Below are 24,282 nucleotides of genomic sequence, written 5' to 3'. Positions count from 1 at the left end.
TGGCAAGAACAGTGAGAAAATTTGCACCTGCAGGAAGATAAAAGTCCTGAATCTCTGACACAAGATAGCCCACTGCTGGCGATTTTTAAACTCCTTCCCTTCCTTACTCCATAAGTTTCAGGAAAGGGGCAGAGAGTTCAGGGCTGGATTTAGGGTTCGTATCCAAGTCTCAGAGCATGGTCTAAAGTAGGAGTAGGCAACCTTGGCTGACCGTATTCGCACATAACGCAGAACCGCGATCCCCTCCCATTCTCCTGTCCAAATTCGAACATAATGGAGAGCAGGGAGTCAGTGAGACTGCAGAGAGGAGGGGGAACTCGCTGTGCCAGCTTCCTTCTCGCTTGAAAGACAGCTCACACAGCCAAGAACAGCAGGAGAGAGGGTGGAGCTTCCTCCCTCAACTCCGGTTTCAGGGAACACAGCCTGCAGTTCAGAATCTGAACGTAACACAGGCTGTGTTCAACCTTGGGATGGGGTGGTGAAACTCACTACAACCTAAGGATTCAAATTGGAGTTTGGAGAGCGGAACCTCAGGTCACTCTCCACATGAAACCCGAGTTTGGAAGGGGGGTCCTGCATTCGGACGTTTGGCAACTTCTGCCCCCTTCAGATCTGGTTTCGCGTTACATGTGAATGTGGCCGTTGCCTAGCTGTTGTTTCCAGTGCATCTCAAACTATGGAGATTTTCTTATAGTAATGAATCACTTGATTATCATACACCCCTAGTAGCTTCAAAATGCCATAGAACTTACTCATTTGGCCCATTTTGATATATTACCCTCAACAGTTACAGAGGGGAGATATGAAAGATCCCCTACCAGGAACATTTTTGCCCATGTGGAACCAATGCCACAAAGAACATAGGACATGTTTTATTATATTGTAGTTTCTACCGGGACTGGCCAGCAGCATTGATTTTGCCTCTTTTAAATTTTAGGCCAGTTGCAGCAAATGAATCATCTATATTATTCCTATTATCGGACCAATGCAGCCAAGTATTGTGCAGCTGCCCGACAAAACCAACAACAAATCTTGGCTAAAGTTAGTGTGTTACAGTAGATGCATTGGATTAGGCTTTTAAACGAACAGACTAAAAAGGTGATTTTACTAGAATAGTTATTATATAAGCGGAATTATCTTGTTTACACAGTCAGACAGGTGTTATTGACTGGTTTGTTTTATCCAGACATCGAGTCCTTCCCAAGGACCTGGGATGCCAGAATTTTATTGTCAATGTTGTTGCTATTGTTATAGATATCATCGCAGAATATAGGCTGTTCCCAGTAAAGCTGCTTTTTGTAACTGGCTGATGGTGATTTCTGTGGCCCCTATGGTGTTGAGGTGCTCTTCAAGTTCTTTTGGAACTGCACCCAGGGCGCCAATTACCACTGGGATTATTTTGGTCTTTTTCTGCCACAGCCTTCCATACACTGGAACATCTGCAAAAAATACAAGCTACCTGTAGCCAAAAACTGGTGGGACCATAAAATTGAAAAAGTGGTAGAAAATGAAGATGCAAACATATTATGAGACTTCTAACTACAAACAGACAAACATAAGCAGAATTATTATTCTTATTCTTATTCTTATTCTTATTCTTATTATTATTATTATTAATTCAATTTCTATACCGCCCTCCCAAAAATGGTTCAGGGCAGTTTACACAGAGAAATAATAAATAAATAAGATGGTTCCCTGTCCCCAAAGGGCTCACATTCTTAAAAAAAAGCAACAACACAAGATAGACACCAGCAACAGCCACTGGAAGTACTGTGCTGGTGGTGGATAGGGCCAGTTACTCTCCCCTGCTAAATAAAGAGAATCATCACGGTAAAAGGTGCCTCTTTGCCCAGTTAGCAGGGGAAATTAGATACTAGGTAAGAACTGTATACATATTGGTTGAACTGCATGGATTTTGGTATGGGTAATTTTGTCTATTGTTATATCCTTGTATTAATGCTGGTCTCAGACTGTGATAAAGATTTTATCCAGCTGTTGTTGAACTGAAACTCCCATCAACCCCAGTCACAGTGGCCAATAGTCAGGGATGATTGGAACTGTAGTTCAACAGCTGAAGAGCCAAGGTTGCCTGCCCGTGGTCTGAGGGCACATGATACAGCCGCCTTGCTGAAGCTAAGAAGGGTTTGGTGTGGCCAGTGCCTGGATGGGAAACCTTTGCAGGGGTGCACCTAGGTAATTTGGGCACTCGAACCGCCCAGCCATGAGGCCCCCCCATGTGAGCCCCCCCCCGAGGCCCCACAAAACCTCTTTTTCATGTTAAAGCTACAGCGCTCCCCACCAAACCTCCATTAAAAAAAAAATGATTACTGGTCACTGTGGCTGAGGGGTGGCCTCGGGGGTGGGCAGAGCAGTCCTTCTCCCCTCTCGCTCCTCCCCCAGCAACGGCAGGGGCTGAAGAGGTGCTGGGCCCATCAATTCAGGCCAGCGTCTATTGCCAACTGCGAGGTGCACCTGCGCAGTTGAGATTGTCGCAAGCCTGTGATGTCACAGGCCTGCGACGATCTCTCAACTATGCAGGCACGCCTTGCAGCTGGCAAAAGACGCTGGCTCGAACAGATGGGCCCAGCATCACTCTGGCCTCCGCCGGGGGGTGGGAGAGGGGAGAAGGGAGAAGGACTGCTCCGCTGCCCTCTGGCAGCCCCCCTTCGACCGTGGTAATAATAATAATAGTAGTAGTAGTAAAAACACGAAGGTTTGGTGGGTCAGGCATGGGATGGTTGCTGGAGGCCCCCGGTCCTGACCAATTGGCGGCCGTCCCGGGACCTTGGAGGACTGGACCAGATCCCCAAGATCCAGGGGTTAGAGCGCCTCTGCACCTTTGAGCAGGCCTGCTCAACTTCGGCCCTCCTGCAGATGTTGGCCTACAACTCCCATAATCCCTGGCTGTTGGCAACTGTGAGGGAAATATGGGAGTTGTAGTCCAAAAACAGCTGGGGGGCCAAAGTCGAGCAGGCCTGCCTTTGAAGGTGAAGCTATAGCTCAGTGGCGGAGCTGCGCAGATGGCCCCAGGTCTGATCTCTGCTATCTCCAGATGCCAGCCAGTGCAGACAATACTGAGCTAGATAGACTAATTTTTGGACTAAAGTGTAAAGCGGCTTCCTGTGTTCCTCTATAACTGCCTAAGAAGGCTAAGGGGTGGGGCGGAGGTATACATTTAAATTATTAATTAAAAATGCTTATGTAGGATTGGAGAAAACAAATTTGTTTTGCTCTGCTCACATATGGCATGAATCTACACAGAAGTCCAGATTCAACAGTGCAATTTTGTTTGCTGACATCCAGGTTAACGCTGCATCTGCGCAACAAACAAAGATGCACCCAAAGAAGGTCACGTAGCCGAGTAGATGCTCCAGGCTGCTCAGTCTCTTGCACGCTTGGTCCACTCTCACAAGAGTTGCGCCTGTGCAACGAGAGCTTTGCATCATTCTCTACAGCCTATGAGGAAGTGGTTTCACAGCTGGAGGTGTGCCACAGGATGCACAAATGCATCCTGCTGCACCACCGCAACACTAGTCTGGAATGCAAGCTCCCAACTTAGGAGAGTGAGCTAGTGCAACATCCTTGCACTAGTTCAACATCCTTGCACTAGTGCAGCATTAGTCTGGATATCAGCCATTTTCTTATATGAGTAGGATAATCATGCATGCAGATTGAGCGTCAAAGTTGTGAAAAGGGCTAATAGGTAATAAACCGATGGTACTATAGCTGGGGGGCAGTTGCTGAAGATGCTCCTCAACTGGGATGCCATGTGATTTAGAGCCGGCCGTGATTACATTGACAGCTTTTATTATGAGAGGAAAATAATATGCAAGAGCTGACCAGAACTGGCAGGGAAGTCTGCTTTTTGAGCCCTGTTTCAGGGTCTGTGTGAAGGCTGCCGAGTCTGAAATGAATGTAGTCTCTAGCAAAAGGTCCCAAGTTCCCTCCCTGGCAGCATCTCCAAGAGAGGGCTGAGAGAGATTCCTGCCTGCAACCTTGGAGAAGCCGCTGCCGGTCTGTGTAGACAATACTGAGCTAGATGGACCAAGGGTCTAACTTGGTATATGACAGCTTCCTATGTTCCTGTGTACATTTGTGTGTGTTTGTGTATGCATGACTGTACCTGCATTCAGTGAACCTGGGTAAAGGGCTCCTGAAACACAGGATACAGACAGGAAATGTACTGCTGTGTACTACTGTACTGAAATATCTCTTTCCTGCAGGAGCTGTTAAACTTTTTTTTAAAAAAAGATGAGAGATCTGATCACGGATCTTCTGGTGCATCATCGAAATTGTCCCTAACAACGTATTATTGAAATTAGTATAATGCATTGATGAAAAAATACATTTAGGATCAGATCATTTAATGTGAAATACCAAGTTGTTGCTTCTTCTTCTTCTTCTTCTTCTTCTTCTTCTTCTTCTTCTTCTTCTTCTATTACTACTACTACCACCACTACTACTATTACTAGTAGTAGAAGTAGTAATAGTATTTTTATGCTGCTTTTCAACAAATGTTTCCAAAGGGGTTTACATAGAATAAATAAATAATACATTTATTTCTTCTGTTTGGTAAGGTTTACACATAGTGAAAGAGAACTTGTCCCTTCAGAATCTACTGTGCCCCTTTTTTGCCACCCAGTTTTTTCCTAATACTGCCACCTATTGCCACCGTCTCCCTCAAAGATGAGGGCTAGAAACTTTAAAAAGAAAGCCAGCTGAATTTCTCAGGTATCTGTGGCAGGTATTAAACTCTGCCCCAAAAGATTCTGCAAGAACTTTTTTGCACCCAGAATTGTGGAATAGATAATTCCTGTCCTGTCCTACCCATAAAATGGACTTTCATATTGTTTCCTTTAATGAGAATGTGGTCTGAAGAAGAAAAGACTATGCATAAATGGCAAGGTTCTTCACATGAGCATGCAGAAACCTCCAGCCTAATAATTCTAGTGAGAAAGAGCCAAGAAAATGAAGAACAGGGTTCTGTTGAGAGCCAGACAAATATATAACTCTTACAAATCATTTGTATTTGGGTGCTTCTGAGAATAAGGATTTAGAAGCCCAGGGTTGTAGTACATAAACAATTTATATAAAGCCATAAGGGTGCAGCATAAGCACCCACCTCCTGAAATATACAGCAGCTTGAAATTTCTTAGCATTTACAAGCACTGGGATGTGCAAAGAAATGTGATAGCTACTCTTCAAACACCACCGTCTTGTTAATGCCACTTCACTGAATAGCATTGCTAATTTATCCTCCTTCTGAACTAATTAGCATATGCCAGACCTACTTTTTGCTAACTTCCAGCTCCTGGAGAGATGTAGGGCAACCTTCGTGTGTGTCTTATTGAAGTGGATGGAAATAGGCCAGAGTTCTTCTAGCCTGCTGTTTGTGTTCGCAGTCTAGGAGGGAGACAGCCTCTGGATTTAATGGATGCATCCAGACAACCGCCTATATGTACTTGCAAGTTGAACGGAGAGGAACTGGAGGACACGGGGAGTATGTGCTCCCATCAGGCATGTTGTCTCTGAACCTGTCCAAATCTGAGATTCTCCAGCCAACATTTTACCAACTTCCATTCCGAAGATCTGGAAGTCAGGCAGAGACAGCAATGGCCAGTGCGTTCAGGACAGGGGTGGTCAATGAGCCACAGATGAGGCTCGTTACTGCTCTCCTCCTCTCCCCACCACAGCCTCCTTGCTCTGCCTTCTCTCACCCGTCACCACATTAATCCCAGGTGCTTGGGCTGATTATTCCCTGGGTTGCCCAGGCGGGCAAATAATCAACCAGGGATTAATGTAGCAGTGGGTGAGAGAGGGCAGAGCTAAGTGGCCAATGTAGGGAGAGGAGAGGAGCTGCCACATTCCGCTTGTTTACCACCACCCCTGTCCTGCCTGTACCAGACGCTACTGGCAGGAGAAACTCAGTAACCGGATTTGATTGGTTTAAGATGACATGCCCTATGGAAACGTGTGCTGTTCTCTGGTTCCTCTCCTTCCAGTTTGGTAAGTACTTACAGGCAGTTGTCTGTACCTGTCCACTGTGCACTGCAGAGTTTTCTGAACAGGCCTCGAACTGGACTGGGCCAGTTTGGTTTTGGCCACCTTGAACCCCACCCCCAGTTCAGTTTGGCTTGGGGGAGGAGAGGCTCACTAATATTATTTGCAATTTTTTTTAACTTACTGGGGGCGTCTCTGAGGCCGTCAGGGGTGGTGGTCTGCAGAGGTTCCCCTGTCAGCTTCCATTTTGCTAAAAATCACCCAGTTTGGGTGATCTTTCGGGCTTTTCCCCTGTTGCGGTGGCCATTTTGAAGGCTGCTGCACATGCACAATGGGCCCTGCATGACCAGGTCATGACCCAGGCAACACAGGGGCCCATTGCCTGTGTGCAGTGGCCTCCAAAATGGCCACCACAATGGGGGGAAGGACCGAAAAGGGCTGAAGATTGGCTGAACCTGGCACTTCATAGCAAAATGGAAGCTGGGGGGGGGCACCTACAAGGACACCCCCCATGGCCTCGGAGAAGCTCCCCGGAGGGGGTAAGTAAAAATAAAATAAAAATGGCCATGGGGGGGGGGTCGGTCCGATGTCGAACTGAACTGGGGGGTTTCAGCTTGACATTGAGTGGTCGAACCAGACCGGTTCGACTTTGAACTGGTTTGGAGTTGAGCCTGTTTGCACATCCCTATCCATTGGCCCCTTTTACATAAGGAGCAAGCAGTTCACAGCCTTGCATAAATTGTGACCCACCAAGCTGAACTGCAGCCGGCTAGTCATGTGGCCTTTCAGGTACTTGACCTTCCTTCTGTTTTTGCTTTTGGTGGAACCAAAATAATCAAGCCCCACGTGGCCCACCCAGACTGATGGGCTGTTATTGGGGCTGGTGTTATTGGGGCTAGTGTTCCATCTGTGGTGTGTGCCAATCAGGCTCTTAGTGGCCCACCCAGACTGATTTAGGCGTCCAGTTAATAGGGCTGATTTTCCATTCATGGTGTCACCTTCTGCAGCTCAGTAACCACAGATACGTTGTGGAGACTTTCCGCAATCAGCAAAAAGTCTCTGTGTGTAAAGAAGTCCCTGAAACCAGTTCTTTCCACAGCTAATTAGGATCAGACCCTGCTCTGGAAACCATTGTAATATCAACTTCTCTTATCAACGCATCATCACATTCCTTTTCTAGGTCAACTCTCCCCTCAAGCAAGAGCATAATAATCATATGATGCTGCTCTTGTGCACTGACAGCCTTTTATTTCAACAGGACTGAAGAGTACATGTGTTTAGAATCATGCCTATTGTGATCCTTAATACACATTCCTTAGAAATAACACCCATTACAAGAACATTTACATCCATAAATGCGGGACGGGGAAAGCCAGGTAGTTGTAAGCAAATCCCTCAGCCTGATCACTGTCTCCAGTATAAACAGCCCAGATGTAATCCGGAGTTTAAAGTAAGACCAGGAGGAAGGCATAGCTCATTAGAAGGGCATGTGTTTTGCATGAAGAAAGAGCCAGATTTAATCCCTAGCATCTCCAGGTAAAAGTATCATGAGGCTCTCTTATAACACTAGAACCAGGGTGTCATCCCATGAAGATGAATGCCAGGAAATTTAGGACCAACAAATGGAAGTCCTTTTTCACACAGTGCATAATTAAGCCATGGAATTCTTTGCCATGGGTTGGAGCGTTGGTCATCAACTTGGATGGCTTTCAAAGGGGCTTAGACAAATTCTTGGAGGACAGGTCTACCAATGGCTACTGGTCTTGATAGTTATATGATACAGAGGTAGGATACCTCTCAATACCAGTTGCAGGGAAGCAACAGCCAAAGAGTGGGTGTACCCACCTCCTGCTTGTGGGCTTACCAAACACATCTGGTGAACCACTGCAGGAAACAGGTATGCTGGACTCAACAGACCTTGGGCCTGATTCAGCAAAGGTCCTCTTATGTTCTTAGCAGGTGATGGGAAATACCGCTACTAAAAATCACTGAGCACTGCTGCCAGTCAGAGCAGACAACACTGGGCTAGATGGACCAATGGTCTGACTCAGTATTCAGCTCCACGTGTGATTTCTCTGTAACTGCTCATCTGAACAAGTCTCCTGAGGATGCTGGTTACTTTTAGATTGTTGTTTCCCAGCGTGCCATGCTTACACCCTACCTCAATTCCAACAATACATCTGTTTGGAACCTGCATGCCTCTATATTTGTAACAGCATTTTGCTTTCCCCACCACTCAGAGCTCCCCCCCCCCCGCTGCCCCGCTTTTTGTGTGCTGTGCATCATTAGGGAATTGTTGCAGTATCTGTTTGTTGCAAAGTGTGAAGGGTGTTAATGGATTTCTTCTTTTCTAAAAAAAGAAAAGAAAACTTGTGGGCTGGTTACATGCACTCTTTCTCCAAGGATGGCCATCTAAAGAATTTTACTGAATACTGAGAGATTTTTTCTTTTTTTCTTTTTAAAGAAGGGCCAAAATGGATGTGATGGAAGAGATCCATGAATAGGATCGCTTTTGTTTTATTGAAATGCTAATAGCAGCCACAGAAGGAGTACAATTTATATCAGAACTGTAGAACAGGGAATGGGGTGGGGTGGGGGGAAGATAACCTTTCCCCTCTTTGCAATTTCCTAGCTGGAAGTCTCCTCTCCAAAGTTGCTGTTTACCCTGGCTGCAAAACATAAAGGTATTATATGCAGGGATGTGGCAAGGTTGAAGTGGGCCCTGGGACAAGCAGTGGAGGTTAGCCCCTCCTGGGCTCCCTGCCGTCTCCTTCCCATTCCCCACCAGTGTTCCCTCTAACAGAAATTCCTAGATGTTGTTGCCTGCAACTCCCATAATGGCCAAAGGCCATTGCAGCTGGGGATGCTGGGAGTTGTAGTGAACAACATCTGGGTACTCCTGTTAGAAGGAACACTGCCCCCCACCCCTCATCTTTGCTACAGATCGGGACTGCTCAACTTTGGCCCTCCTGCAGATGTTGGCCTACAGCTCCCATAATCCTTGGTTACTGGCCACTGTGGCTGGGGATTATGGGAGTTGTCATCAAAAAACAGCTGGGGGGCCTAAGCTGAGCAGGCCTGCTACAGAAGAACTGTAAGGACATTCTCATGCCACCCTTTCCCTCGCTCCTATGCACATCATGTATTTATTGTACGATTTCTAGACTGCTTTTCGTTACAATAATCCCAAAGCGCTTTATACTCTAATTACAACAATGCACAATTAAAATACAAAAAGTACAGATATAAAATATAAATATAATCTATCTCTATTGAAAAGTTTAAAAACCTATATAAAACCGTAATACAAGAAACACAAAGCAGCCACCGTAAAAACGGTACTCTCATATAAAGGCCTGCGTGAAGAGAGACGTTTTTACTTGTTCTCTAAAAACTGTAATGGAGGCTGAGGAGCAGGTGCAAGCTGGAAGAGCCAGGGGCGTAGCTATAATTGAGCGAAGGGTTTCAAAGAACTCGGGCCCCCCAGCTCCTGAGGGCCCTTCAGCTCCACCCCTCCCTATTTTCTCCATTATCTCCATCACTCAGAGGGGCCGCCAGAGAGAGGGTTGAACACAGGCCCCTTTTCCCCTAGCTACGCCCCTGGGGAGAACCCTGGCACACACTCCCAATATCACACACTCCCACCCCACCCACAGACACTTTAACATACATACTTGTATGTGTACATTTCCCTGGCTAAGAAACATTTCTTAACATATACAGGTGAAACTCGGAAAATTAGAATATCGTGCAAAAGTCCATTAATTTCAGTAATGCAAATTAAAAGGTGAAACTGATATATGAGACAGACGCATTACATGCAAAGCGAGATAAGTCAAGCCTTAATTTGTTATAATTGTGATGATCATGGCGTACAGCTCATGAAAACCCCAAATCCACAATCTCAGAAAATTAGAATATTACATGGAACCAAGAAGACAAGGATTGTAGAATAGAACAATATCGGACCTCTGAAAAGTATAAGCATGCATATGTATTCAGTACTTGGTTTGGGCCCCTTTTGCAGCAATTACTGCCTCAATGCGGCGTGGCATGGATGCTATCAGCCTGTGGCACTGATGAGGTGTTATGGAAGACCAGGATGCTTCATTAGCTGCCTTCAGCTCTTCTGCATTGTTTGGTCTCATGTCTCTCATCCTTCTCTTGGCAATGCCCCATAGATTCTCTATGGGGTCAGGTCAGGCGAGTTTGCTGGCCAATCAAGCACAGTACACTGTATACTTTTCAGAGGTCCGATATTGTTCTATTCGACAATCCTTGTCTTCTTGGTTCCATTTAATAGTCTAATTTTCTGGGATTGTGGATTTGGGGTTTACATGAGCTGTACGCCATGATCATCACAATTATAACAAATTAAGGCTTGACTTATCTCGCTTTGCATGTAATGCGTCTGTCTCATATATCAGTTTCACCTTTTAACTTGCATTACTGAAATTAATGGACTTTTGCACGATATTCTAATTTTCCGAGTTTCACCTGTATACTAACTACAAATCACCCCAGGTATTCATACAACATCATTTTTTCTTTCATTCTCCTCTTCACTCACTCACAGCTCCCAATCAAGAATTTCCTTTGGAAACAGTCCCAGATTTTGCCCCAGGATTTAGGGGTAAACTGAATCCAGTTGCTAAGGAATGTTTGTGGGAGGAAACAGAAAAGGTTGTACCCTGTTGTTTCTAAAAAGGGCATATTTCAAAAAGGGTCTCTAAGTTCCTTTAACTGAAGATCTTTTCAGCTCTGTCTCAGCTCCAGGAGGAAAGGTGGAAGGAGAGGAGTGCCAGCAAGCATCTGTCCCTCCTCCTCTCCTCTTGATGGGCTTCCTGATGGTCAGCAATTTCCCCCTCCACTGCTGAGCTTGTCAGTCAGGCTGAGGGAGGGTTGGGTTTAACCTGGGCACTAGCCAGCCATTCAGGAGGACAAGGCAGGGGGATGCACCCTGACAATCCTCCCCTCTCCCCTTCGGGAGAAGACGTATCTCACTTGAAGCTGAGACTAGGCCTCTGATCAGAAGCCAGCAGCATGCTAGTGAGTCAGGGAGGCAGGAGAATCAAGAGCAAGCTCTCACTCAACCAGCAGGTCCCTTCCCTCGGGGCCTTGGGCCATTTGTCCCTCTCTTGCTGTATTATAGTTACACCCCTGTATTATATGGGCACTTGTGGGTTTTGCTCCAGAGGGCAAAAGGCTGGCAGAAAGGTATAGAACTATATTAAGTGACAAGCGTCCTTCAGAAATCTAGCACACATGCAAGGCATTCAATTTCTTTTCATTATAGCACCCATGTAGAGCTGGGTGGTGCATTGGGTGTAAGTGTCAGGGCCCAGCAGAATCAGGGAAATTTTAGGTTAAAATTGTCTGAGGTTCAGGTAGACAAACAAAGATCAAAAGGACCAGAGGCAGAAAACATTCACACATAATGCAGAACCGTGGGTCCAATGAATCTGTGGTTCCCCCACCCTGCCGGTACGATTACCTGTCTGCATTTTGATGTAACTGGCAGGATCCTTTCTGTAGTTAGGGAGACTGCTGAGAGGAGGGGCAACTGACTGCGGGGGCTGGCAGCCAATCAGAGCCGAGATGAGGGCGCCAATCCACTCTGGTTGATGCAGCATCCAGCATTCAGACATAACACGAAAGGACTGGCTTGGGTAAGAGCAGCGAAACTCACTACAAACCAAAGGTTTGCATTCATTCATTCATTCATTCATTCAATTTCTATACAGCCCTTCCAAAAATAGCTCAGGGCAGTTTACACAGAGAAATAACAAATAAATAAGATTTATTTATTGCAGTTTGCATTGCAGTTTGGGGAAGGAAACCTTGGATTGTTTTGGTGTCTGAATTGCAGTTGCACAGATTTGGACATTAAAAAAAAAAAAATTAAACATCAGGGCCCTCCAACTCCGGTTGTCCATTATGGGCAGATGGGGCCATGGTCAAAGATGAGCTGTGGTACTGGATTGCACAGAAAATGTGGGGGAAGACAAGGAAGTCAATAGAGTTACTCAGTATGTCAAGTTGCTCAGACTGGGAAGTCAAGGCTAGGAGAGGTCTCCTATAGGGTAGCAGGGACCCTCTTGGCTCCCACTGGGTGGGTGGCTGACTGCAGTTCCTCTTTCTGCCATTGTAGGGGCACACTATGGAGCAGCAAGGCTCAGATCAGCAAGGCCCATGGTCCATAGGGACATAGGAAACTGCTTGATGCCGAGTCAGACCATTGGTCCATCTAGCTCAGTATTGTCTACGCTGACTGGCAGCGGCTCTCCACGGTTTCAGACAGGGGCCTTTTCCAGCCCTACCTGAAGGTGCCAGGAAATGAACCTGGGACCGTCTGCATGCAAATTAGGTGCTCTGCCACTGAGCTGCAGCCCCACTCAGCATCTTGCTTCCCACCGTGGTCGACCAGACGTCGCCAGGAAGCTCACAAGAAGGGGCTATCAATTTCTCCTGCTGTTGGTCTCCTAAATGGTCCTAAATGGCTTGGGACCAGGTTATCTGAGAGCGCATCTTGCCCTGTATGCTCCAACCTGGACTTTAAGATCTGCTTTGGAGGCCCTCCTCTGAGTGCCCCTGCCAAACAAGGTAAGGTGGGTGACTACTAGGGAGAGGGTGTTTTTGGTGGTTGCACCCCATTTATGGAATAGCCTGGCTCACCTGGCTTCATCACTGTGTTCTTTTAGATGCCAGGTGAAGACCTTTTTGTTCACTCAGGCTTTTTACTTTTTAAAATTTCGATCTGATTTTAACTGATTTTTTAAAATGTCTTTTAAATTGTTTTGAATTGAATTTTTTATTTTCTTCCCCTGTTATGATTTAATGTGCTGTGTGTTTTTATTTCATGTTTTAATGTTGTGTTGTGAGCTGCCCAGAGGATAGTTTGTTATGGGGCAGGTAATAAAATAAAATAAAATAAAATAAAATAAAATAAAATTAAATAAAATTCATTGCTCTCCAGAAACTGGTGTTCACAGGTGTATTATCTTAGTCTGAGCGTGGAGGTTCTGTTTGGCAATCATGACTAATAGTCATTGTCAGACTTTCCCTCTGCCAAATTCCAACTTGTCTGAATTTGATTATTTGTATTTATTTTTTTAAATGTCTAAGCTAGTGTGAAAAAGCCCTTTCTTTTGTCCCTCTGGAATCTTCTGACAATCAATTTCATTGGATGACCCAAGTTCTAGTATTATACAGGAGGGAGAAAAACATCTCTTTCTCCACGCTTTCGTCACCCCATGCATAATGCTATAAACATCTATCATGTCCCGCTCCATCTCCCCCGCCCTAGACTCCCCCGCCCTAGACATGTTTCCTATGGGGACTCAGAGCTGTTAAAAAGAATTGATGGAGTTTGTAAAATGACCATTAAAATGATACAAGAAATTATAGCCCCAAACATGGAACGTCGTAATTCTGGGGGTTGTAAGCAGCCCCCTGCAGTTTATACCAAATAATGTCAGTTGGGAACCTGTGGACTATGCTTTTGCTGTCTCCCCTGCATTAAATTAATGTGAAGACAGAACTGAATCCAAGTATGGAAGACACAACCCTCGCTGAGTTTTGGAAGGGGGTGGGGGACAGAGTGTGTGTGCCAGGCCTGACAATCATACTTAATCCGCACTGGAAAACTTGTAATCACTCGAACCAGAATAGAATGGATATGTCCATAATCAGAAATCAATTAAATATAAAAAATCGAGCCTGCAATTTTTTGTGGTGTAATAATATACAGGGTGTTTTTCTTCCCCATCCTTCTGTGAGACCTGGTAAAAGAATCATACAGTTAATGCAGTTTCCATGCTGTTAATGCTTTTTCTACTGTAAAAAAAATCCCCATTCCCTAGTTAGTCCTTACTCAGGAATACGACCAGCCCTTTAAACATACACACACACACACACACACACACACACACACACACACACACACCAAAAGACCTCACTATACCAGTGGGGAAACTAGCTAAAAACATCACATAAAAGCTCTTCCTGGCCCTAAAAGCCACAGGGAAAACTTCCCACCTCCAATTTCTTTTCCCATGCAGATCTCTAGTCTGCAAAAGCCAGCTTCATCCATAAACAATTGCCTGCTAATAACACATTAGTCAACATTCTCCTGCTCCAAACCTCTCCCATTAACACACTAAAGTTGACTCCCACAGAATTAAAAGATTAAAAATAAACTAATTACCCTGAATTTAGCATCCTAAGCAACGGGATCTAGCCACCTGGCTCCCAGCTGTGAAGGGAATGGATCAATTAATCAAAATACGTCTAAGCAGGTCTTGAAAGGAGACACTTTTGCACACAGACACACTAGACCAAGGGGTGTCACAATCTGGAAAAAAGAAAAGAAATGTGGGTCAGAATGATGCTTCCAAATATGATCATATTGATGGAGAGTTTCAATAACTGTTCAAACACAGGAGATGTTTTATAATCTCAGTCCCTGTGGGTTGCAGGTACAGTGGCTTAAGGTGAGACATTTCTATCTCATGGCTTAAGGAGGATCTCATCTTAAGGGTCAGCTATGGCCCAGAGCTTCCATTGATAAGGGAGGCATACATTATCTGAGAGAATATGAGGCACCTAGGAGCACCAACTAGATTGAGGCTGGTTTTTTGAGGCACAGAACAAGGAAAGAGGCAGGGAATTTGCAAAGGGGCCAGACCTCTCTCACACCATCTTTTTCTAGGAGCCTGCAGCTGATAAAAGGCATGATATCCTCAATAATTCTTGACAGGAAACCAATGAGAGGGGGTGTAGTGCAGGGGTAGGCAGTAAAGAATTCTTCCTGCTAGTTATTTGCACTTGGCTTCAGGGTGAACGCTGAGCAAAGCCACTTCAAAGTACACTTGCGGCTTTGAGGGAAGCAGCCCCTACCCTCTGCTCTCAGTTCTATTTTGAAACAAGTCCACATGGCATGCTCCGTGTTTTCCTTCTAGCCAATGGGAGGGAGTGGGAGAGAGAGAGAGCTCCTGCAGAGATAGATCTGCATTTCTGAAGAGAGCTTGCCTCTTATCATGCTTATCAGTGCCTCTCCCATTTGCTGGGGCGTTTTCAGAAAAAGTAGCTTTAAAACAGCATTTTTAAAACCTGGACATACGATGAGATAAGCTAGAACTTGCATTACAAAGCCCGGTTTGTGTGTGGAGTGGGTCCAAAAATCTCAAAGGGACTTCGAGGTAAGTTTGGCTGGTGTGTGAATGCACACCATCTCTTCTGAAAGAAATTCGGGGCGGAAGCCCTGTGTGTAAAGCCTCCTGGTTTCTTTTCTGAGAAAGGGCTGGTTTGGATAATGCCATCCTTGCCTGCACAATTCAGATGGGGGCATGTCAAAAGTGGGCTGGTCATGACATGCTCCAAGGAATCCTGATGCCCTCTTGGTATGACCCTTTATCACATGGGTAGTTATGTGATAGTCACCCATACAAATGCAACCAAGGGAAATCCTATTTAGTAAAGGGAACAATTCATGTTTGCTCTCACAAGACCAGCTAAATTCCAGTGCCCTTTATGCATTTATGGATAAATAAATATGGATAAATGATCCATATATACTCATTCTAGATACACATTTAAACAAGTATCTGGAGCACTTGTGTGAGGCAATTTGGATGAACAGCCCCTCAGGCTATAAAGAGACCTGCCAGGAGCATGTCAGGATGTCCACAGAAGACATCACGACCGGTGCTCTCTCAGCACATCCCATTCCTGATCCCATGGGCAGGGACAGTATTGCCTATTACTGAGCTCTTCACAAACTTTACACACACATGATATCAGTTTAGTTTGATATCAAACTGAAACTGATACACAAACATGATTTTTAAATTATTTTTTAAAAAACATATTGTTAGAGAAAATAATTCCTAATTCAATCCATAAATGAATAAAGGGCACTGGAATTAATCTGGTCTTGTGGGAGCATGCATGAATTGTTCCCTTTACTAAACGGGATTTTCCTTGGTTGCAATTGGATGGACCTTGAAGGCCTTTTCTGTTCTACATTTTGGAGTGTGTAGAATAGTTGTGGTGGTGTTACAGTATTCCTATTGACTGTTGGGAAGGGCAGATCCACCTTGGGCCTGATCCAGCAGGGCTGTTCTTACGTTCTTATGATTCAGAGCTGCTGATGGTGGCTGGCACCCTGAGTTAAGAAGCTCTGGTGCTAAGGCAGACTTTCAGACTAATGAGATCCAGCGATCGTGTGTGTGTGGGGGGGGGGGGGGCGGTTGATTTTCAGCAACTTCCTCTCCTCCCAGAAATATTAGCCTCATTCAGACATTATTAAAAGGAGGCTGTACTTGAGTCCAGCCTTCGAAAAAGAGGTGGAGGTCCTGCCTGGCATGTCAGTCACTTTCCCCTGCTGGGCAGGTCCATCATGCTTACAGCCTTTGCCTGAAAAGGACAAGGCTGTACGTGTGATGACGGGCACTTCCGCTCCGGTGCCCTCCATCATGTCTGTAGCCGCCTCCTCTTCAGACGAAGGTGTGGTGGACCACTGGCAAGGGAGAGTGATTGATGTGCCAGGCGGGACTTCTGCCTCTTTTTCAGAGGCTGTACTCCTCTTAATAATAATTGGAGGGGTGGGGATTGCTGGTCTTGTGGTAGCACGTGTGAATTGCCCCCTTTGTTAAGCAGGGCCTGCCATGATTTGCATTTGAATGGGAGATAACATGTGTGAGCTCTGTAAGATATTCCCCTTAGGGGATGGGGCTGCTCTGGGAAGAGAAGGTCCCAAATTCCCTCCCTGGCTTCTTCAAGATTGGGCTGAGAGAGATTCCTGCCTGCAACCTTGGAGAAGCCGCTGCCAGTCTGTGAAGACAATACTGAGCTAGATGGACCAATGGTCTGACTCAGTATATGGCAGCTTCCTATGTTCCTATGTTTCTAAGTCAGAAGCTTCCTGTGTTCCTATTAATGTCTGAATGAGGCTATTCTGAACTATGTGGAAATATTCCCTGAAGGTTGATCATGGCACAGAGGAGTCTGGGGGCAAGAGGAGGTGGTCAAAAATTGTGCCCCCCCCCATATGATCACCCACACTGCTTTAGACTGAAAGTCAACAGCAGCACAGAACTTTCTCCTCTAGGACCAGTGCCCCATAATAGGATGTCAGCCAGTAAACCCTTGTCCATGAGCCATCTTCAATTAACGTTTAATTAATTAATTAATTAATTAATTAATATACCACCTCAAACTCACCTCTCTGGGCAGTTTACAATAAATACATCCAGACTGAAATCCATACTTTCAATAAATCACACAGCTTGATGCTTTCCATGGTATATGTTTGTAAATGAAACGCATGTGACCCATATACTTTAACAGAGGAATTGAGGTAAAGAAAACGGACTTGGAGGGAGTGGGAGAGATACATGGAAAAAAATGTGCTCCTACAGCTGTGACTAATGATAGATTGGAAGGGTCCTCCAGGGATCTCATTGGAATCTTCCTTTTCACAGTCATTTTTAGATAAGTGAGATTATTCCCAGTTTCTGAAGAAGCTCCATTCCCTTTTGGACAGTGCTAAATCAAACCTGCCAGAGGTGATGTCTCTGGGGCTTCTGGAAACTAATATGAGTGGCCATTTGTTTCCTTCAGGTGCAACCTGATGATGCCAAAGGGCAAGTATTTTTTAATTGTTCAGGGACCCCCCTTGGACTTGCCATCAAGATCATCAGTCACTGTTCTCTCCTTCAGATTACACTGGTATTCTCCATGTGCTTCATCATGACTAATGCATTGGAACTTCCAAGGAGTGGCTGAAGAACAGGAGCAGACGATCAAAGATTAAGGAAGCCAGACATAGCATGGGAACTGAAGGCAACATGGAATAAACAGGGACATGATGTGCCAAGAAACTGCTCCAGGATTGCCTCCAACAACTTGTCTCTTGTTCAGCTAATATAAGAAACATAGCCGGAAGCTGCGGGACGACTTATAATCAAAAAACATGAAAGAAGTTTTCAGATCCGGAGGAAGAGAGTGGCTGGAGTCCAAAGGTTTCGGTGAAACACATTAAGGGGCTTGTTTGCACACAATTTGATTTTTGACTTTTTCTTTCTTTCTTGGAACAGCAGATCTCCCAGCTGTATCACGAATTGCTTTTGAAACTTCCCTCCGTTTTAAAGAGTGGTGTGTCATGAAGTATGTAAGGCTGCTGTCCCCGCAAAGTAGGAGAGAAGAAGGGGCTGTAGTGTTGGAGTTAGGACCCTGATAGCATCAGCTCTCAGCTGCAATGTCTCATAGTGACCACTGGGGGGTTTTAGGGTCATGGATAAAAGTGCTGGACTCCTCCCCTCTTTGTTCTCCCAGTGTTAGTCTCCATTTTTTCTCTCCAGAGATGGCTGTTTGTTTTGGTCTCTCTCTTCAGCCATGAGCTACAGCTGAAATTAAGCTGCAGGCTTTTTCGCATTTGTTTGTAACGTTTTCTTTAAATAAATCCTTGTAGTTCTTCAGTACTAAAGAACTGTCTGAAGTCCTCTTGCTTTGCTGCTTTCTCACCAAACTGGTTTTGCTTTGCTATTTGGGGACTGAACTGCCATTTTTCCCCTACATGTAGCTCAGGTGTAGGGCGCATACTTTGTATGCAAATAGTCCCAGGTTCTGTTGTATGCAGATGGTCTCAGTTCTGTCCTGGCAGCTCCACCTGAAAAGATCTCTGGTAGAATGGCTGAAGAAAGATATCTTGCCTTTAATGGAAAGCTACTGAGAGTGTCCATGAGTGACATTAATGGAAAGCTACTGACAGTAGAGATGGGTGGACTGTGATATGGTTTGCTATAAGGCAACTTCATGTAGTCAAATACTAGGGGTGTACACAAATCAATTTTTTAAATTTCAATTTGTACCTGAATCGAATAACCCCCAATTTGTTTTGGGTCCAAATCTGACACACACACCCCCGAATCACCCCTGATTCGATTTGTACCCAAATTTTCTTACTCTAAATCCAAATTGATTTGGATTTTAAAAAAAATGGGGCCCTGGGGCCAAAATAGTGGGGTGGGTGGTAGTGCCCAATGGGTGGAAGCTACCAGCCAAATTTCAAAGAAATTGGGCAATGGAGCGATATTTAAAGAATTTTTGAAGTTTATGTGTATTTAAGTTTTTTCTCATAGGGAATAATGGGGATTTCAGCAACCTTATAGCTCCACGTAGGGGGCACCAGGGTGGCCAAGAGCGGGTTGTGGTGGGTGGTAGTGCCCAATGGATGCAAGGAAGCTGCCAGTCAGATTTCAAAGAAATTGGGCAAAGTGGTGATTTTTAAATGATTTTTGAAGTTGGCATGTCATTGGGGCAGATTTGGGGCAAAAGGGGGAATTCAGGGGCAGAAGAGTTGATCAGGTGGTAGTGCCCCAATGAGTGCCTGCTACCATCCAGATTTCATTGAAATTTGGGTGGTAGCTTCCACCCATTGGGCACTACCACACAACCCACTTTGGCCACAAAATGGAGGTCTGAATCTCCAAATTTTTCAGATCCAAATTGGGGGTGATTTGTTTTGTGCCCGAATCTGGGCAAGTGAGGACAGGGGTGATTTGTTTTGTCTACAAATCACCCGAATCGGACAGATTTGAGTACAAATCATTTTGTACCAGAATCATTTTGCACATCCCTATCAAATACCCCTTGGCTGCACAAAAGTAGTTATGAATACAAATACGAATACCATGAATATTTATATACTGCTTTTCAACAAAAGTTCCCAACGTGGTTTACATATAAATAAATAAATAAATAAATAAGATGGTTCCCTGTCCCCAAAGGGCTCACAATCTAAAAAAGAAGCATAAGATGGACATCAGCATCAGCCACTGGAGGGATGCTGTGCTGGGGATGGATAGGGCCAGTTGCTCTCCCCCTGCTCAATAAAGAGAATCACTATTTTAAAAAGGTGCCTCTTTACTCAGTTAGCAGGAAAGCAGTGGGGTTTCTTTAGATTGCTCAGTGTCCATAGATTCCCATTTGGCTGCTCAACATCAAACAGAACCCAGGATGTTTATTGATCCAGGTTGGACTCACAATCACTTCCCACCTTCACAGGGCAGAGGGGCCTATTAGGATGGTCCGCCTGAGAAGGTTATTGAATCCAAACAGGATTCCAAGAAGCCTTGGAGGGATTTAGTGTTGGCTCTGCCGGCAATCCTGTTGATGCTCTGGTGGAGAACTGGAACTGTAAACTCACCGGGGCAGTAGACATGATCGCTCTTAAGCATCGTTTCCAACCCACTTCAAAATTGATCCCTTGGTACACAGAAGAAATACGGGAGCTGAAGCGGTGAGGTAGACGACTGGAGTGCAAGTGGAGAAAGTCTCAACTAGAATCCAACAGAAATATATTTCAATATTATCATGTTGAAAGAGCTACACTGGCCGCTGAGAAGTTGTTCTTGTTGCAGAATACAAGGTGCTGGTTATAACCTATAAAGCCCTAAATGGCTTGGGCACTGGTATTTAAAAGAATGTCTTCTTCGTCATGAACTCTACCACCCATTGAGATCACCAGGAGAGGTCCATCTGCAGTTGCCACCGGCTAGTCTGGTGGCTACTCGGGGATGGGGCCTTCTCCACTGCTGCCCTGAAGCTTTGGAATGCGCTCCCTGCTGAAATAAGAGCTTCTCCATCTCTGACAATTTTTAAAAAATCTTTAAAGACGCATCTGTTCATACAGGCTTTTAACTGAATACTGTTTTAATAGTTTTAACGTTGTTTTAATTGTTTTTAAATTTTAAATTGTTGTAATGTTTTAACTATTCTGCTGTCATTTACTTTAACTAAAGTTTTTAATTTTTTCTGTTGTATTTGTTTTAACTAATGTTTTAGTTTTTCTGTTATCATTTATTTTGTTTTGTTGTAAACCACCCAGTGACGTAAGTTTGGGAAAGTATAAACACGTGTTAAATAACAAACAAACAAATGCAGTTTAACCACAGCAGTTTGACCATGAAGGCCCAGGAAATCTGTGTTTTCACAACCACTTCTGTGGGCCTCAGAAATTCTGGTTAACCTTTCATCCAGGATCACCATGATTGTGAGAATGCAGCCTCAATATTTTAGAAAGAAAACATTTGCAAGCTCAGGCCTACAGGCCAATGAAATTAACTGACTCGGGCCAATGAAATCAACTGACAGAAAGTGACCTTTCATCACCCAGGATGAATGTGGAACATAGGAACACAGGAAGCTACCATATACTGAGTCAGACCATAGGTCCATCTAGCTCAGTATTGTCTTCACAGACTGGCAGCAGCTTCTCCAAGGTTGCAGGCTGGAATCTCTCAGCCCTAACTTGGAGATGCCAGGGAGGGAACTTGGAACTTTCTGCTATTCCCAGAGCAGCTCCATCCCCTAAAAGGAATATCTCCCAGTGCTCACACATCAAGTCCCCCATTCATATGCAACCAGGGCAGACCCTGCTTAGCTAAGGGGACAAGTCATGCTTGCTACAACATGACAAGGAGAAGATGTGGTGAAGGCAATGATAGCTGTACAAACTTCCCACTCTCCCTTTGGTAAGTGAGCAGAAAAGAAAGGACAATGCCCATTCCATTCCTAACCTGCTCAGCTCTTCATATTCCTTTGCCATTGTCTCCTAATGTGTAACACCAACATTTGAGGGGAGCTGACAGCAACAGACAGTGCGGGGGTGGGACGTGTGTAGTGGCGAGGAGAACCACCTTGCCGTGCATTTTGTGGAGCTGCGGTCTCTGGCATGGACCCAGAGCCAGTAATACTGGAGACATGATGAAGTGTGAAAAGTACAGGCAGGCATTTTAGACAAATAAAAGATGGGAGGCAAAGGGAAATAGGGACCAAGAGAGATTAAAAATCAGCAAGGTTTATAGTAAGGGAGGAAGGTAATAGGAAGTAAAACAACCCCCGCTGGGGGACATTTCTTGCAACGACAGCAGATTAGAAACAGGCTGGGCCCTGTTATTTTTCCAGCTGTGTCTCCTAGCCAGAGCCCCAAGGACATTTAAGTCCGACAAAAGGAAGTACTTCTTTAAACAATGTGTAATCAACCTATGGAATTCTCTGCCACAAGATGTGATAGCTCGCAGTCTGAATGGCTTTAAGAGGGGTTTAGATACTTTCATGGAGGACAGGTCTACTAGTCGGAGGGCTATAGGCCACCTCCAGCCTCAGAGGCAAGATGCCTCTAAATACCAGTTGCAGGGGGGAAAACAGCAAGAGAGTGGACCTCAGGTCTTGCTTGTAGGCTTCCCAGAGGCAACTGGTGGGCCCCTGGGTGGAACAGGAGGCTGGACTAGATGGGTCTTGGGCCTGATCCAGCTGGGCTGTTCTTGCATTAAGAGTGGCCATGGAAAAGTTAGCAACAAGAGCAGAATTTGTAATTCTTAGGAAAGAGTATATGCTAGAGGAGGACATATGACACAGAGAGAAGAGCAACATACTGTATAACAAGGCTGTCACATGATAAGAACATAGGTAGCTGCCTTATACCATGTTGGACCGTTGGTCCATCTAGATCAGTACCATCTACTCTGACTGGCAGTGGCTCTCAAGATTTAGGCAGGAATCTCTCCCAGGCAGAGCTACTTGGAGGTGCTCTACTACTGAATTATGGCCCCATCCCCTCAGGGGAATACCTTACAGAAGACAAAACTTACATGTAGTCACCCATCCAAATGCAAACCATGACAGACCCAGCTTAGCAAAGGGGACAATTCATGCTTGCTACAGCAAGACCAGCTCTCCTCCACAGAGGCAAGAAATCTTAGACTGAAGAGCCCCTGGTGGCACAGTGGTAAAACTGCCGCCCTGTAACCAGACGGTTACAAGTTCGATCCTGACCAGGGGCTCAAGGTTGACTCAGCCTTCCATCCTTCCGAGGTCGGTAACATGAGTACCCAGAATGTTGGGGGGCAATATGCTAAATCATTGTAAACCGCTTAGAGAGCTCCGGCTATAGAGCGGTATATAAATGTAAGTGCTATTGCTATTGCTATTGCTATTGCTAAATACATTCTAATCAATTAGACCAGGCATTCTCATCTTTAGGTCCCTGGATGCTGTTGGACTACAACTCCCATCATCGCCGGCTGCAATGTATCATTATGCAACTATATTTTTTAAGCTAGGTGACATAATTGAATGCTTGTTGACATACTTTAAGGCAACAGGCATGATCCAGCCTATCAAATGGTCAGCTGTGGCTTATTACAGATCGTGATCAGGCATAGGAGAGGAAATGGACACCACAAGTAATAGGACCAGGCCATTGAGGGTCTGATGTGTCATTTAGGAATCTGCCTTTTACCAAGTCAGGCCATTGGACCTGAGTTCAAATCCCCATTCAGCCATGATACTTGCTGGGCGACTCTGGGCCAGTCACATCTCTCTCAGCCTAACCTGAGCCATATCGGAAGGGCAGTATATAAATCTAATAAATAAATAAATAATAAATAAATAACCTACCCCACAGGGTTATTGTGAGGAGAAACATAACTATGTACACTGCTCTGGGCTCTTTGGAGGAAGAGCGGGATATAAAATTTTGGCCCTATCCACCCCCATCACAGTACCTCCAGTGACTGCTGCTGGTGTTTATCTTATGTTTCTTTTAGATTGTGAGCCCTTTGGGGACAGGGATCCATCTTATTTATTTATTATTTCTCTGTGTAAACTGCCCTGAGCCATTTTTGGAAGGGCGATATAGAAATCGAATAATAATAATAAAAATAAAATGTGAATAATAATAATAATAATAATAATAATAATAATAATAATAATAATAATAATTGTAGTCAAAAAGATCGCACAGACTGACTACAAACAAAGGCATGACAAGGTAACAGATGATACACTGGAACATCTGCAAAAAATACAAGCTACCTGTAGCCAAAAATTGGTGGGACCATAACATTGAAAAAGTTGAAGAAAATGAAGATGTAAAAATATTATGGGACTTCCGACTACAAACAGACAAACATCTGCCACACAATACACCAGATATCACTGTAGTCAAGAAGAAAGAAAAACAAGTGAAAATAATCGACATAGCAATACCAGGGAATAGCAGATTAGAAGACAAAGAAATAGAAAAAAAATCACCAAATACAAAGATCTACAAATTGAAATTGAAAGGCTATGGCAGAAGAAGACCAATATAATCCCAGTGGTAATTGGCGCCCTGGGTGTAGTTCCAAAAGACCTTGAAGAGCACCTCAACACCATAGGGGCCACAGAAATCACCATCAGCCAGTTACAAAAAGCAGCTTTACTGGGAACAGCCTA

At 44.8% G+C, this 24,282-nt stretch overlaps 2 long non-coding RNA genes across 3 annotated transcripts in view; one reads left to right on the top strand and one right to left on the bottom strand.

The window, feature by feature from the left end:
• The first annotated feature begins 2,529 nt into the window (after positions 1-2,529).
• LOC128349271 (uncharacterized) lies at positions 2,530-18,490 on the top strand. 2 transcript variants are annotated; one of them, XR_008318683.1, is made up of 2 exons: positions 2,530-2,675; positions 17,722-18,490. It is a non-coding gene; the product is annotated as an uncharacterized LOC128349271 (long non-coding RNA). The 2 variants fall into 2 exon arrangements; XR_008318684.1 differs by lacking the exon at positions 2,530-2,675 and adding an exon at positions 12,460-12,603.
• LOC128349270 (uncharacterized) overlaps positions 13,329-24,282 on the bottom strand; it is a 28,296-nt gene continuing 17,342 nt past the window's right edge. Inside the window, exons 2-3 of the long non-coding RNA XR_008318682.1 lie at positions 14,207-14,353; positions 13,329-13,781 (exon numbers count right to left, since the gene is read on the bottom strand). This is a non-coding gene — a long non-coding RNA (uncharacterized LOC128349270). The remainder of the gene's footprint in view (positions 13,782-14,206; positions 14,354-24,282) is intronic.

This window comes from Hemicordylus capensis, chromosome 3, assembly GCF_027244095.1.
Source record: "Hemicordylus capensis ecotype Gifberg chromosome 3, rHemCap1.1.pri, whole genome shotgun sequence".
Lineage (NCBI taxonomy): Eukaryota > Metazoa > Chordata > Lepidosauria > Squamata > Cordylidae > Hemicordylus > Hemicordylus capensis.
Note: the sequence above shows the minus strand (reverse complement) of the source record. Positions and strands in the feature narration are given on the sequence as shown.